At 38.2% G+C, this 17,402-nt stretch overlaps 1 protein-coding gene across 1 annotated transcript in view; it reads right to left on the bottom strand.

Moving 5' to 3' along the window:
- FMN2 (formin 2) overlaps window positions 1-17,402 on the bottom strand; it is a 389,644-nt gene that overhangs the window by 110,120 nt on the left and 262,122 nt on the right. The window lies entirely within an intron of this gene.

Here is a 17,402-nt window from a genome sequence, read left to right as displayed (position 1 = left end):
TAGAAAATTCTGTTAACTCCCCTAATCAGCATATGTTCTGCACACATTTTGGAAACATCCAAATACGGACATGAGAAGCCGATGATCAAGGCTTCCTTTTACAGGGCTGTAAAAAGAAATTATGCAGAATTTACAATCTCAGTTTGATTATTCCCAAACCATATCAGTTGGGCATGTTATATAACCTCTAAATCTCAGTCTCTTCATGTGTAAAATGGGCATGATAGCAGAGCCTGCCTCACTGTGCAGTTATAAGGATCACATTTGAGAAGAGACGTAAAGTGTTAGAATAATGCCTGGCACGGAGTAAAGCAATATGTAACTATTTTCTATCATCATCATCAGCATCATCATCATCATCATTATCAACTGACTTATAATAAAAGTTTATTCCTAAAGACCAAATTTATGAAAAATAAGAAATAATAACATGGGTGGTAATGTTAGTATAGCATCCAATAATTGTAGAGCATCTATTACATGTCAGATGCATTTTATCCATTATTTAACATAATCCTTAGAATTCAGCCCATAAAGTAGACATTATTACCTCCTTTTACAGCTGAGGAAGTTAAGGCTCAACTAAGGCACTAATTCGCCCAAGGGTCCACAGATAATAAGCAGCAAATTCATAACTGAAATCCTGATCTAACACCAAAGTTTATCCTCTTTTCACGCCTGTGGCATCATAAATGTCTTAGGTAGTCTACAGATTCCACTTGGGTTAATATTAAGAAGTACCTCTAAGAAGATTTCTGAAGAAATGTCTGCCATTGTGGTGACAGCAAGAAACCGGAGCCAGTAAGGAAGTAATTCAACAATGAAAAGTACACATTTAAACACAAAACTTTGGATAGAACACATCTGATGAAAAAAAAAAAAAAAAAAAAAAAACAGTGACAACAACAACAAAAAAACCCCAAAACCTCTCACTACAGTTCTTACGGAAAGGTTGCCATTTCTCCCAGGAGACCTTGTCATTGCATTTCTAATATATTTTCTTTCCTTTATAAAGCTACAGTTTCCTCTTTTTTCCCCTCCAGGTCATTAGTTTATCTAAGCATGGGAATCTAGGAAGGCTGTATTATTAGTGCACATCCTTCCCAGCAAATGGGATGACTTTGGGCTTAGTAAAATCTAAGATCAGTGTAGGCAGATCCAGGGTTCTCTCTGCCTGTCTGCTTCTCATCCCTCACCTGTGCCCAGGTAACCTCTTGCAGGTTGGATGCTGGAGCATTTCTAACCTGTATCCACAGCCCATGTATTTCACAGCTCCAGACTCAACATATGAAACCTCCACCAGTACAGAATTCCTCACAGACTTCTCTAAACCTGACACCTCCCTTATTCTCCCTTCATTAGTGGTGCCACCACCTGACCTACATAACTTAAGCCAAAACAGGAGACTTATTCTCAACCCCCTCTCTTTATTCCAACATCCTGTTGTTTTTGCCTCCATTCTTCAGTTGGCCCCATCCTCTCCATTCCTGTTCTATGCTGGTACAAATGCCTTCATTTTTCCTACTGAGGCTACTGTGAAAACCTCTTACCCTTGGCTTCTCATCTCCAATCTTCCGCAGATCCATGCTCCTCCTCACAGCCTTAAAAAGCCATCCAGAAGAACCCAACTGCTTAACCTAAAACTGTTCAGTGACCTCTGCCCTCTCAGCTACATCCTGAATACAGGAAGAATTGCAAAGCCTACACCATGACTTGTAGCACTCGCTACAATATAGGCCTTGCCAACTTTTAAACCATCCATCTCCCTCTAGTCCTGATATCTTCCTCAGACTCAATGCAAATGTTAATCTCCAGATGTAACTGCCCCTGAACAGCATTCCCTGACCTCCCCACAGGGCCTGCTTTTCTCCATTTCCTGCCACTTGTCTCCAAGCAGGGTGAGGCGTCCTTCTTTGGTGATTCCAGGGCATCTTGTGCATACAGAGTTAAGGCTGTCATTTACTGAGTACTTTTTATGTGCCAGGGAGTATATTAAGCATGTTACCTGTACTGTCCCATTCAATCCTCATAAAACCCTTTGAAGTAGATGATTAATATGCTTACTTTACGTCAGAGAAAAATGAACTACAAAGAGATTGCCCACATTTCTATAGTTCACAAGTTGAGGAGGTGGGATTCAGTATCAACTACCACACTATATTAAAGTTCTTTGTAACTGTGTGTCTTCTGCCCCACTAGACTGAGCTACTTGAAAGGAAATCTATCTTATTTCCATTTGTGCCTGATTTAGGCAATAAATTGCCGTTGGATGGGTTAGTTGCTGTATAAATAGTTACTTAAGTGAAAATAACATTCTAGATGTTGGAATCTAGCAGACAGGGTTTAAATTCCAGGTCACCCATCCACTGAATGTGCCTTACGATTTGGGACTAATTACCTAACCTTTTTAGATCTTAGTTGCATTATATGGTAGTGAGTTTAATACAGTCTCTAACATTAGTGTGATGATTAGCCATAATGAGTGTAAAACACCTGAAACTGACTTTGTGCTAAGTACATGCACAAAAAACAGTAGCTATTGCTGCTATTGTTTTTATAAGACCAAGTGGAGCTCAGCCTAAGGAAGTGTAAGATAAAATACAGTAGCTGTTTTCAAAGAGCTGAAGTGTGGTCTCATGGATGACTGGGTGTTGACATTCTCTGTGTTGATCTCAAGGAAGGAGGAAGTTGAATGAGTAGAAGTTAGAGAGAGATGTTAGTTCTATGTAACAGGGATGGCTAGTATTTACGGAACTCCTACAGTGATGTAACCTGCCTTCTGAGGGGGTGAACCCTTTGTCACTGGGATTATTCAGAAAGTAGCTGACTGCTTATCAGAAATGTAGAAAGGGATGGGTCAGATGACAAGATATCCGTAGTAGTCAACTTCCTGTGGGCTGTATCATTTACGACAGCCTCACATAGCTGGAAATTCTGCTCTTTAACAATGTTTCCAGATACATATTAAGGACATACTTAAAGCATGTCATAAATTTGAGAGTTTCCTAAAACTGTGTAAGGATTCTGAATATATGGAAGACAAGTTACATCACTTAAAGGAAATGAGGCCGAGATTTAACAGCCCTTATCATTTCAACAGGTTATTTCTAGCAACGTCAGGTGACAGTGTTCCCAAAAGTCTCTGAGTAGTTTGTTTGTTTTTTTTATTTTTTTTTTGAGACAAAGTCTTGCTCTGTTGCCCAGGCTGGAGTGCAGTGGCATGATCTTGGCTCACTGCAACCTCCATCTCCCAGTTCAAGCGATTCTTGTGCCTTGGCCTCCCGAGTAGCTGGGATTATAGGCCTCCGTCACCACACCCTGTTAATTTTTGTATTTTTAGTAGAGAGAGGGTTACATCACATTGGCCAGGGTGTTCTTGAACTCCTGACCTCAGGTGATCCACCTGCTTTAGCCTCCCAAAGTGCTGAGATTACTACTGGCCTCTGAGCAGTTTCTAATGTACACGTGACACAGATATCAATCAACTATCTACTGATTCAAGGGACTGCTCTAGGTGCTGATTACTGCCATGAACAGAACTGACAAAACCCCTGTCCTCAGGGAGCTTGTCTTCTATTACATTACAGCTTCAGGTAATGATTTTTCAATCCCAATGAGGAAAGTAAAATCCTATTAGCCTCATGTTTAATAACGTAGGCTAGCATGGAAAAAAAAATCTAATCTCTCACCTTGACTGATTTGCAAAACCTAAAAGCCAGAGGCAAGGAAGGCTAATATTTTCATTACTGGTCACAATTATTTCATTTTCCATTTTTAAGTTAAAAAGTAGAAGTAATAACTGTCCTTTTCTTCATGACATCATACACATCCATGACATCATACACATCCATGACATCATACACACCCATGACATCATACAGTGTCTTGGGGTCTAGGATCCTGTATGAACATGCTAACACTAGAAACTTCCAGAATCATCTACTGGGTCTGGTGACTTAAAGGAGGACTTCATTAGCTGGGGAAGTAGAGAAAGATCACAGACTGGCTGTGACAAAGTCTTCTACATGGTGGCAACCATCCTCTGGGTCTTCATTTTTACTCTAATGTTGAAACAATAGAACATTCAATAGATAAGAAAATGCATGCTATAATAATTTTCCTTCTTATTTTAAATTAATTTTCACTTAATTTTATCGATGTCTTTGACCCATTCATATGAACTATATTTGTAACATCAATGCATGCAAAAACTATTTTTTCTATTTGTTCTATCTTTTCCCCTTAACTTATAGAATTTCCTGTGCACATTGGGAAACATGTAGAATTTCAGCTCTAGAAAAACTGTAAAGTCATTTACTGGCAGCCTCATCTCATCTATAGTCCTCCTTCTAGAAGGTCATGAAACATACCTGTCCAGTGTCTGGGTGTTTCCAGTGATGTGCATTCTTCTTGCTTCTGGGCAGCTTTTTCCTTACTAAGCAGCTCAAAATATTAGGATTCCCAATTGTATACTGAGTAAGTATCTATCTACAGTGCACCCCCTGTGGAATGATATGTCTAGAGATTGCTTTAAAATATTCTGGATATAGTCACACAAATACTTGTGCCATTACAAAGTAAAAAGATGTTTTTAGAAGTCCACCATTGATAGTTCAGGTATTTAATGAGTCACAGAACAAGTCTGCTTGTTTTGAGGACAGATTTCTTCTCTACTCTCATCTCCTACGAGACAGTCTCCATTTACTCACTTTGCTGTATTACCAGTACTTAGAATAATCTCCCACAGGCAATATGCATTCAACAGTTCTTTGTGGAATGAATAAATAAATTCATTGTATCTTCCTGTCATAGTGAGATTCTTGTTTATCTGCAAAATGTCTTGCTTATGCTTATTTCTCCAACCCTTCCCCATGCTATTCACCCACCAGACATACTCTCACCACTTAATGACCAGTTTTGAACTTCTACTTATCCATTCCCAGAGTCTGGTTCAACTGTCACCTCAAGACAAGAGGGTCAATCTCCCCTCAACTTTGCATCTCCCTTTTCTACAGAACATGTACGAATGATATAGGATAGAATCAAGCACTGGTTAAACAGACCTGGATCCAAGTCCAGTTCTTCTATTAGCTCTGTAATCTTGGACTAGCTACTTAAATTATCTCAGCCTCAACTGGAAGTTGAACTTAAAGTGCTAAGCTGGCTGTTAGAAAACTCTCTTAAAAATAAAAAAGCTGTTAATTATATTATCTCATTGAATGTATTTGTTGGTGTATCTTTGTTTCTGATTATTAATTTGCATTCCTTGAAGCCAAAGGCTATCCTGTTCACCTCTGTGTGTCAAGTGTCTGAAATCTGGAGGAAGTACTAAGACCCTGTATGAAAGAAAGTGCTTTCAAGGATGCCCATAATCAAGGCCAAGGCTTTCCTTAATAAGGATATTAAGTCTCCAGCGGTCACTGATGTAAACCACCAAAACTCACATCCAAATTTCCAAAGCTCAGTGTGATATAAAACCTGTACAGCTATTTCTTGGTAATTGTTGCTTTACTTATTCACTACATTAAGAAGGAAGAGCCTGTTGGATAAATGTAAAAATAGAATGTCATGTTGTAGAGTTTCTACATTCATAACTCTCATATATTTTGTACATACACAATGCTACATATAAATATGCTCAATGTGATCATATACAAGGAATATATTTAGAAGACTGGACACCATTCTTCTCTTAACTGTAGCACATCAAGTTGCACAACATATCATCTTGGCTATTACTTATCATCCTCAAAATTGGTATGTGACTATGTAAATAAAAAAAAAAAAAAAACCGAACGCTACAATCTCACAAATTTGAAGGGTCATTTAGAAACATTATTAAAAACAGAACAAAGATAGAGTTCCTGGAAAACTTGCATTACAGTCAAATCCAAATATTAAAAAACATTTGTTAGGAGACTGTTGGCATAACCGAGTAATTCCAATCATCTCAACTTTTGTTTAATTTAAAGACCTCTCTGAGCCAAAAAGATTTTATATCATGTTGAGGGGCTAGTATCAGAAAGCATGCATTAGGTTTCCAAATACAAAGAATAACCCAGCCAGAGGAAAGAAAGAAAAATGTCAGACATTCCCACCAGACAATGGGTTCCAATACATCCATGCCATCCACAGAGTGGCACGTTGTGGGGCAAACACCAGTTTATCACTGTCAGATTAAAGCAAGAACATGACATGCCACTCCCTGGAATGAACCATGATCATGAAGAGTCTGGCTATTTTTTTTTTTTGAGTAGGGAATTGGAATAATTTATACAAGTCTCCAAGTTCAATCAATGTTAATCACAACTTAGAGTTGCTGCTTTTCTGTGAGCTTCCAGAAAGTTTCATTGGCATCTACAAACCTGCCTCAGCAAGTAGGAAGGAAGTCACATAACAGATACAAAGGAAAAGAAATAACTGTAATCAGATCAGAAAGCTTTCTTCTAAAATCCAACTGTTTCCCATGGAAGCCTGGCTTGTACATTATTCTGGGTTCAGTTTTAGGAAACAGACACCATTGTAGCCACTTAAAGCAGATCAATGTAGGCAGCGAGATGCTTGCAAAGTAGGTGTAAGTGCAGAGAGATTGGGCTCTACACTTGGTCTCCAAAAATGACTCCCAGAACGAAAACTATAAAATCAGCCCACCAGGGGCATGCAACATATGGCACAGTCAGGACCTATGTTGCGCGGTAGGTACCACAGGCTCGACTTTTGGTTTTAGACTCAAACCTTACTTGTTAAGTCTGCACCATCAAATCAGTCATTGCCCTGTGCACCAACTCTGCCTCTCAATATTCACAGAGCTAGTGACTGGACACTGGGAAAATAATTTGAGAAAACCCAGTCACTCCATGTAGTGAGGCAAACAAGCAAAACAAAACAAACAAAAAACATAGAAACAGTAAAAACATTGATGTCTGGCCTCACTACCTTTCACAAGCACTGTACATGTATTGACAAAAGCGAGAGTTAAATTCAGACAGAAGGGAAGATACAGACACAAGAAATATTTAGGGGGTAAAATTTGCAGAGCTTGGTAATTGAACGGAAGGTTAGTGCTCCTTCATGAAGATGTAAACTTCAGAATCAACTGGGGACTCTTTTCAGAATGTACCTAACAGGGCTCCAACCTAAGTCATTTTGAAAAGTGATCTCTTTCCATCTCACGCCAGTCAGAATGGCTTTTCTTAAAAAGTCAAAAAAAAATAGGCTGGGCGCGGTGGCTCATGCCTGTAATCCCAGCACTTTGGGAGGCCAAGGTGGGCGGATCACCTGAGGTCAGGAGTTCGAGACCAACCTGGTCAACATGGCGAAACCCTGTATTTACTAAAAATACAAAATATTAGCTGGGCATGGTGGTGGGTGCCTGTAATCCCAGCTATTTGCGAGGCTGAATCACGAGAATCACTTGAACCCGGGAGGCAGAGGTTGCAGTGAGCCAAGATCGCGCCATTGCACTCTAGCCTGGGTGACGGAGTGACCCAGCACATGCACCCCGATTCTAAAATAAAAGTTGAAGAAAATCCCAACCGAATGGATGTATAGTCCGGGTGGCTTTGAGATGGAGTGACTATCTCCAAAAATAGTATAAAAAAAAAACAAGATATACTGGCAAGGCTGTAGAGGAAATGGAACGCTTATACATTGTTGATGAGGATGTAAATTAGTCCAGCCACTGTGGAGAGTAGCTTGAAGATTTCTTAAACAACTAAGAGTTGAATTAGCATTCGATCCAGCAATCCAATTACTGAGTACATATGCCCAAAGGAAAAGAAATTGTTCCACCAAAAGAACACATGCATTTGTATGTCCATTGTTGTGCTAGTCACAATAGCAAAAACATGGACACAACCTGGGTGCCAGCCCATCAACAGTGGAATGAATAAAGAAAATATGGTACATACACACCATGGAATACTATGCAGCCATGAAACAGAACAAAATCATGTCCTTTGCAACAACATGGATGCAGCTAGAGGCTATTATCCTAAATGAACTAAAGCAGAAACAGAAAACCAAATACCACATGTTCTCACTTATAAGTGGGAGCTAAACATTGGGTATACACGGACATAAAGATGAGAACAATCAATGCTGGGGTCTATTAGAGTGGGGAGAGACAGAGGGGGAAAAGAGCTGAAAAACTACCTATTGGGTACTATGCTCACTACCTGAGTGAGGGGATCATTCATACCCCAAACCTTAGCATCTTTGTAACAAAACAGCACATGCACCTCGATTCTAAAATAAAAGTTGAAGAAAATCCTAAAATATAAAGTAAAAAAGAAAAGTAATCTCCACGACAAGGCTCACAGAAAGGTCACATGGAGATTCTAACGTGCGTTGATGAGTGCTGTCGGGAGGAGAACAGAGGATTCCGAATGGATGTATAGTCCGGGTGGCTTTGAGATGGAGATGGAGGAAGAAGAGTAGGTTTCAGAAGAAAGAAAATGCATTTGGTTTTGAACTCACTAGGTTTCAGATGTCAATGGAACATCCAGCTGTAGTTTCCAGGTAGTTACATGTATGAATTTGCAGCTCAGATAACAGAAACTCTGAATCTGGATAAAACCACTTGAGGGATGCATGTACACAGTGAGAAGACGAGTAGGCCAATGTTGAACAGCTGAAGAATACCAACTTTTATGAAGCAGCAGAGGAAGAGAAGGCCATGAAGAGAGAGGATTCAGAAGGAATTGTGAGGTTATCAGGAGTGAGGGGGGCTAAGGAAGCTAACAGAATAGTGAGCTATGACAAGTGAGTCAAATGCAACAACATCAAACAAGATAGGGGTTGAAACAAAACATCCATTCAATTTGGCAAATAGTGATAACAGTTTTAGTAATGCTAGGGACAAAAGACCAACTGTAATAAAGTGAGGAAGGAATGAGAAATAATAAATCAATGAACTCAGAAGTTGACCAGAGATCTGTTACCATCTGAACTACTTAGCAGCAGGATCCCAGAACAGCTGCCAGTAAAGGGGGGCATGGGAAAAAATGATGAATAAATGAATAAAAATCTTCCACAGCTTCTGGAAAATTCTCAAAATGTTTTAGTCTTACCAATGGTGGATCATTAGATCCAACTGCATACTACAAAAAAAAATTATTTAAATGAACTATTCTCTCCAAAAGATGGATTTCAGAAGAATCTGATGACTAACAATAAATAGATGTAGATTAATCTCCTTATCACATAAATATATGAAAGAGGACAGAGATAACACACACATACAAATCCCACAATACCTTAGCACTGTCATAAATTCTATTTGTTCTGAGTATACTAGTTTATACTGAAAGCTAGAGAGAACCGAATGGTTTTATAAGTATACTCTTCAACAGGTGTTTCACAAGAGTAATCTTCAACAGAAGAGATTTTCAAGGTGAACATTGTTTTAAATGGAAATGAATAAAAGGATATATTAATAAATTTTATAGTTTTGCTGTTTACATAATCATTCCTACAAGATAATTCTCAGCTTGTCACCCTCTACACACAACTGGTTATGTTTTCAGACATGATGCACTTCCATGGACAGGTCCACTGCCTGGGTTAAAGACAGACAAAATATACTAGCTGTCCTGTAACACACAAATAATGGAAGTTGCCCCTCAAGTTGCCGTGAGGGATAAATAAGTTGACATAGGTAAAACACCTAGAATGGTGCCTGGAGGTGAGAAAGGGCTATGGAAGTTTTGACCATTATTATCGTTGTTACCACTGTTACTGCTAGCAGCAAAAGCACACAGAAAAGTAATATACCCTAGAAACCAAGAACACAGGCCCTGGAGGCTGGGTGTGCATCCTGGCTCTTCCCCTTACTAGTTTCATACTTTGGCCAAGTATATAGCCTCTCTGTGTCTCAGTTTCTTCATCTGTAATATGGGGACAATAATAGTATCTAATTAACAGAATTGTGAAGATCAACTGATTTTATATAGGTAAATACATAAGCACACTGAACAGTGCTTCACATGTAGTAAGAGGAATATAAGTGTTTGCTGCAATTACTGCTACTACACTAAGGTGTAGTATCATACACCATCACGGCTACCATTAATACGAAATGGTTAGGAAACTGAGCACTTATCTAGGCATCTCAAGAAGAACTGAAGGCAAAGCTTCAGGTTGTGAGTGAGAATGGCATTTCTATAAGAACAACACAGAATGTGTTACAGGTTATTTCAAACACATTCTTTATTGGCAGTAACTAATTACTTATGACCTATGTTAGACTTGAGACACACCTCATAATTAATGATGACATACCATATGTTGATACTCTGGATGACACTGGCTGGACTAGACTATCCTTCTGGGTCCCACTGACACTGCTTGCTGTGCTCTTCAATGTATCTATGTGTTCACAAAGAGGAAGAAGTCATCCCTTCATCATCAGTTAAGGTATAAATCTTGGTCTGATATGAGCAAATTCTCCAAACTAGTTACTGGTGGTCAAGGAATAAAAATGTGACAAATGGTGAATGTATGCTGTTGACAATGACTTCCTTCACACATTTGGCCTTGGGAAACATAAAAGCTTAACATGTATCCATCGTTATAAACAAGGCCACAGTGGTCATTTAGATAATTTAAATGAGAGCACTGTATCAGTAAGGGATAGTCCAAAATGAAATTAAATGAATTCTCCATTATTTAATTGTGATAGCTATATAAATAGCATTATTTGATAGCTTTAGGAGGGGTCACTAGTGTTGATTCGTTTACCTTGAACCTTGAACATATTGACTGACACCAAAGTTTCATATCATGTGTAATAGATGAAGTCATGAAAATTAAATAACACACAGTTATTTAATGTCCTTAGTCTTCTGGTCTGCATATGAATATTTCTAGTTACCAGGGGCTTACTACTTTTCTGGTTAGCCCTTCTATTGTTTCAGCTCCCATCTTTAAACTGATCTTCATGTAGAAATGAATTTTGTCCACTGATCACTCCATGTACTGACCGTTTTCTTATCCTCTGGTACAACACAGATTTATTAACTGAAACGTGCGACTCAAGTAAGCAAAACATCTTTCTACCTTACTGGACATTGGTCAGAATCTTCCATATTACTTCTGTTCTTACTTTTTCTACTCAAATTTTGGAAATGGACATAATCGTCTTTGAGGTTATCTAGAATGCAACCATGGAAGAACTAAAGTGAGAAGACAACATTAAGAAATGTTCATTGAGAGAAGAGTACAGTATGGCTTAAATATCTTCAGAGTTATAAATCTCTTCCATGTATTCTTAACTTGAAGAGCTATAAGAGAGATGCATGGGACCACCTTAGAATAATATAAATAATGTAATATTAAAGAATAAAATATATAAACAGCATTTCAGTTATTAAGTTATTGTCTCTTAGCTCTAAAACTACTTTTTTGTACTAGGGCCTGGGACACTGGTGCTGGCGGCTCAGCAAACTACCTTTCTCCTTTGCCCTCTGGCTTCCCACGGGTTTCATCAATGAAGGGAGAAGAAAGAGGCTGGAGGTGGGAGGAAGAGGAGGAAGATGGTTGAAGGGATTTGTTCTTCTCACGAGCATTGCCTCCAGACACCTCTCACCTCCACAAATCAGCAGGTGTTTCTAGTTCCTACCTTGTTTCCACACCCTCAAATCTGGTATCATCGCACCCCTCAAAAGCACCAATGCAGCCAGGAAGAACCCCTTCTCCAAGCACCCCAATCCCAGCTATGGAGGCTGCCATCTTTGATCGCCCCAATCCCAGCTCTTCAGGGTACCCCTCCAAGCCCCTCAGGTCCCATTTGCAGCAGCAGTAACTCTCCTTAGAGGTCCAGGCCCAAGCCCGAGAGAGCTCTCTATCCAAAGTTCTAGATTCTTTTGCTAACTCCAACATTTTCACTTTATTCCCCTGGCCCTACGGATGGTATACACTTTCCATATTTTCCTCAGCAACCTCTTTCTGCATTTAACATCCTTCAACATGCATTTAACTTCATTCTCTATGTTAAATTACTTCTATTAAAATAGTAAATGTGGTTTTTGTTTCCCCAACTTCACACAGAAATAGTAGAAGCGGTAACCAAAATTAATGGGTTATGTTTCTCTAAGTACTCAACAGCTTTGTGACACTGGAAGTTATTTCTAATTTATTAATTGCTTATAAATAATATCTATTTGAATTGTTGACCATAAAATATGTCAGTTTCTCAGATTGTTTTTCCCAAATAAGTTTTATATTATTAGCACCATCATATGCAAATATATAGTCTTAAACATAGTTTGTTCTTTAAATTTCTTATGTTCTTTAATGATGCTTATTTTTGAATATGCTGTTATATAATTTCTTCATAAAGTATAGGAAAGGCTGAGCAATCACATATTTTAAATTTGTGGGGCCCAGATGACTAAATTTCAATTCAAATTCAAACATATTCCTGAGTGGCTGCCTATTTTTCTTTCCTCTTAAATACGATTATTAAAGAAGTACTATGGAGCATACATAACATGTACGTTACATGTAAAGACGAAATGAATATTCACCTACTACATTTCCAGTTTAAGAAGCAGAACATAGCCAAAGCTTTGGAAAAATTCCGTGTGTTCCTCTCTGTCCCTCTCTCAGGCCCAGAGGTAACTACAACCTTTAACTTTGTGTTTCTCATCCCCCGACTATCCCTAAACAAGTGAAGTTGCCCTCCCTTATCCATAGGTTCGCTTCCTGTGGTTCCAGTTACCAATGGTTAAGCACAGTCAGAAAATATTACCACATTTTAAGAGGGAGAAAGAGAGAGAGACCACATTTCTATACCTTTTGTATACAAATAACATTTGTATACAACATTTGTATAACTTTTATTACAGTATATTGTTATAATTATTTTTATTATTAGTTGTTATTAATCTCTTACTGAACCTAATTTATAAATTAAGTTTTATCATAGGTATGTATGTATAAGAAAAACATAGTACATATAGAGTTTGGTACTATCCGTGGCTTGAGCCATTCACTGGGCGTCTTATTCCCCACAGATAAGGGGAGAGTACTGTACTTGTCTATATACTTGAACTTTAAAAACTGAAATCATACTGTTCATATTTTTCCTACAACTTGCTTTTTCTCAAGCTTGTGTTAATAAGATTTATCCATTTTTAATGCAGGTAAATACAGTTCAATCAGTTTCACAGTTCAACGGATGTCCTTTGAAAGAAGATACCATAATTCACTCAGCTATTATTTTGTTGAAAAATATCTGAGGGTTTTGGTGCTGCTGCTATCAATATCAATGCCATTTTGTATTTCACCTGGTCACCTGTGCACTGGAGTATATATCTAGGGGCCAAGTGCTAGGTCAGAGTATAGACATTTTTGACTTAATAAGATAGTGCCATTGCCAGGTGTGGTGGCTCACGTCTGTAATCCCAGCACTTTGGTAGGCCGAGGTGGGTGGATCACTTGAGGCCAGGAGTTCGAGTCCAGCCTGGCCAACACAGCGAAACCCTGTCTCTACTAAAAATACAAAAATTAGCCGGTCATGGTGGTGCATGCTGTAATCAGCACCTGTAATCCCAGCTAGCTGGGAGGATAAGACAAGAGAATTGCTTCAACCCAGGAGGCAGAGGTTGCAGTGAGCCGAGATCGGGCCACTGCACTCCAGCCTGGGTGACAGAGCAAGACTGTCTCAAAAACAAAAACAACAAAAAAAGATATTGCCAGATGGTTTCTTATGGGATCGAATCAATTTTCATTTCCATCATCAGTGTAAAAGCGTTCTCACCAATCTACATCTTTGCCAATATTTCACATTCGCTGACTTTTAACAGCTTTGAAAAGAATACCAGTCACCAGAGATACTGACCAAGATGAAATTCGCAGTATGATTTGAAAAGTTATTGACATTTACACTCTCATATTTAACATGTTGTCAGGCACTTCTGCAAATCACTGTTTATGTGGCTATCAGTGAATCTTTGTCAAGGTTCTCCTGTAGGGTAAGTTCATCAGACAGCTTTGCTGAAGAGGAATTATTTTAGCTAAGTATATTCATTTTAGCTGAATCATTTAGAAGAATGAGCAGAAGTTTGCCAATTAAAAATGGAAAAAGAAATGACTCGGTTATAAGAATGAAACATTCTCATGAAAACTGTTGTAAATGACTATAATTTCTTGGTAAACTTGTACCACATATGTGTAGACCATGTTTTCATGTGATAATTTGTTTATACCAGGTCCCTGAAAGAAACAGAATCTTATGGCTTTGCATTAAACTAAGTTGACTATTGCTTTAAAAGCAAACATTTTTTGCAAAGTACACACTGTAACACAATCACAGATAATTTATAAAATAAAATGTACTTTAACTCAAAATGACAGGGAAGTAATCACCTTTAATTAGCTGTGGTTTTCACCAGGCAGCTGGGTCAGAACAGCAGGCAATCAGTAAAAAGGAGAAAATACGATTTTGTAGTTTTTTTCTAATATATATAAATGGCATCAAATCTTAGAATTCAATGACTAATGACTTGAATGATTTGAAGAATTTTTTTCTCATTAATTCTCCTTTCCAATGGCAAAATCACCACTGAAAGTAATGTATATTTTGAGATTAATGGTTTAAAAAAGTCAAAGAATACTGAAAATTGTTGATTTAAATTGAGTACACGTACATATTAGTGTGGAGAAAGGAGAGAGGAGAAAGAGAAACACTTGAGGCTTATCAACTTTGGGAAAAAATAACAAATGAAAATGTTTCTTTCAAAGCTTCTGGAAAGAAATGCGAACATCTCAAACAGCAAAACATCACAGTAACCTACATACCATTGACTTGAAGGAAACCATGGAATGACACAATTTTATTAAGAAGCATTTATACATTACATAGATTACAGAAAATTCTAAACAGTTACTATCTAGAACACTGACTGTCCCTAAAAATAGAAAGATTTGTTTAGCTCTTCCCAGCTCCTCTGTCTCCCTCCTTTGTCAAAATCACAATTGCTTCCAAACTGGTCTCACAAATTCTCCTCTTGCCAGAGCAGTACTTTCAAGACATAAATCATATCACTCCATTTCCCTGAATAGAATCTTCAATGGCTGGATATTGCATTTAGAGTAAAATGAAAATTCCTTATAAAGTATAGAAGTTTGTAGAGTTTCTATAATCAGAAAACATGTTCTATCATCTCATGGTCACTGTGTTCTAGGAATGCTGGGGCACTGGGACATTTCCTCTGCCTGAAATGCCTCTCTCTCTCCTCCTTCATTTCCTTCCCAATAGCCCCCCTCCGCCCAACAAACACACACCCCTTGTCCACTCAGAATCTTCCTGCCTGTCTACGTGGGATTGATCTGCTCATTACATACGTCTATGTCTTTATTGTTTTCTACTTCTCTGTACTCAGCCAGTATTTGAATCATGTCGGATTGCTCAAAATTCCAAGATGCATTAATTTCATCTCATTGAACTTGGTGGCTCATCTATTCAAATTTTCTTACATGAATTTTTTCACCTGGTAAAGTATTTATACTTCATGACTCAATTCTCATGGCACTACCTAACTCAAGCCTGTTCTAACCAATTAGATAGAATCAGGCTCACTTTCCACTCTACTCCCTGCTCCTATTTTATCACGGTTGTTACTATACTTCAGTGCAATTATATTTGTATGTTCAGCTTCTCAACCTTTCCTGAAGGGTTCTGCACAGTGAACCCCAAAAGGAAGTGGTGTTTGTGTTGGGGTTAAAAGGGTGAGCTCTGGATCAGCTTCCTCAGGCCCAGATCCAGCCTCAGCTTGCACTCTGTGACCTTTTGTAGAGCATTTACTATTTCTAACTTGCAGTTACGCAATCACTAAAGAGAGGATTAATGATTCTATCTATGGCATAGGGATTAAATGAGCTAATGCATGTAAAACAGTGACACAGAATAGTCATAGCAAGCTACTTTGAAACACGTATCAGAATTACTGGCTGGGAGGCTTTTTCAAACCACCTATGTGCACAATCTTCACCCTGGTTGTGAATTCCACTGCAATGAGCCCCATCTCAGGTATGAATATTTTATATCTGTTAGATATATACCTGATATAAATTGAGAGACTTCTGGGATCAAGAACCAGTAAATAATCAAAGTCCAAATGGTCACAGGATGAGTAACTTTGCTCATGCTCTTTCCCATGCTTGAAATTCTATTTTTTTCTCCTCTTGGGAGAATTTTACAGATCTTTCGAAGTCCAATTTAAATATAATTTTCCAAGTATACCTAATAACTACTAATTCTGTGTTTCTATATAATGAAAAAAAATTGTATACTGCATAGTGGTTATTCATATCACCAACAGTCCTCTTTTTAGTCTATGAGCTATGAGGAAAGAATCTACTTTTTATTTTCTGTTAATTTAATAAACATTTGTTAAATGATTAAGGTATAAGACCATAATGTCTCTAAGATTCTTTACTAATCTAAATTTCATAAATTTTATTATTCTGTTTTACTTTAAGAACAACTCACCCATTAAAATTCATCAGTTTTCCTCTAGAAAGCATTTTTATAACATTTGGTAATATCGAGAACTTGAAAAAATGTTCATTGCCTTTGATCCAGTAATTATAAATCTGAATCTATATTAAGGAAACAACCAGAGATACAACTTTTAAAAGGGCTATAAATAAGAATGCTCAACATGATATACTTAAGAGTAGTGAAAACTGGGAGGAGTCTAATTTCCTACAAGAATCAAATTACTCACTAAATTACAGCACATTCATGAGACGAATTATGAAACCATCCTAAGCAGTTTTTGAAGTACATTAAATAGTATGGAAAAATGTTTCTGCTATAATTTTCAGTGAGGAAAAATGTAAGACATAAAAGTGAATACAGAAGTCCAGTCAAACAGAACTTATAATGAATTTACCGCCTGAGCTTTCCCTCTGTTGAAAACACAGAGCAGTGAATGGTAACATATAAAGAGGAAACTAAGCAGACATAGTCTGCTTTTAAAAAATGTAAATATCTCCTTGGACCAGAAATAGTAGAGAAGCCAAAGTTAATAAACAGGGCGGAAGTAGAAGTCACCGAACTGTGATCGTGGAGGAATAGGTAAAGATCTTGGCTTATGTGAGGACTGGGGATGGGAGAGAACAGACAGGAGGGAAAGGAACCAGTCTCTCTACTGGAAACCCAGAGTGGTAACTGGTCTCCCAAACTCATGCAAGGAGGATGAAAACACCTACAATTCACTGCTTCCTAGGGCTGTAGCCCACATGCAACTCTATGCCTGGGGAAGCAAGAGTCAGTAGCCACAGCTTCCCAGCCCAGACCCCAGCCAAGTCATTCACTAGTGTGGAGACTGGATCTATAATAAACCTGATATGCCCACAGGGCAGGAGCTCTATGCCGCTGCTAGAAGCTTTGG

Source organism: Hylobates moloch, unplaced genomic scaffold, assembly GCF_009828535.3.
Source record: "Hylobates moloch isolate HMO894 unplaced genomic scaffold, HMol_V3 SCAFFOLD_18, whole genome shotgun sequence".
NCBI classification, from domain to species: domain Eukaryota; kingdom Metazoa; phylum Chordata; class Mammalia; order Primates; family Hylobatidae; genus Hylobates; species Hylobates moloch.
Note: the sequence above shows the minus strand (reverse complement) of the source record. Positions and strands in the feature narration are given on the sequence as shown.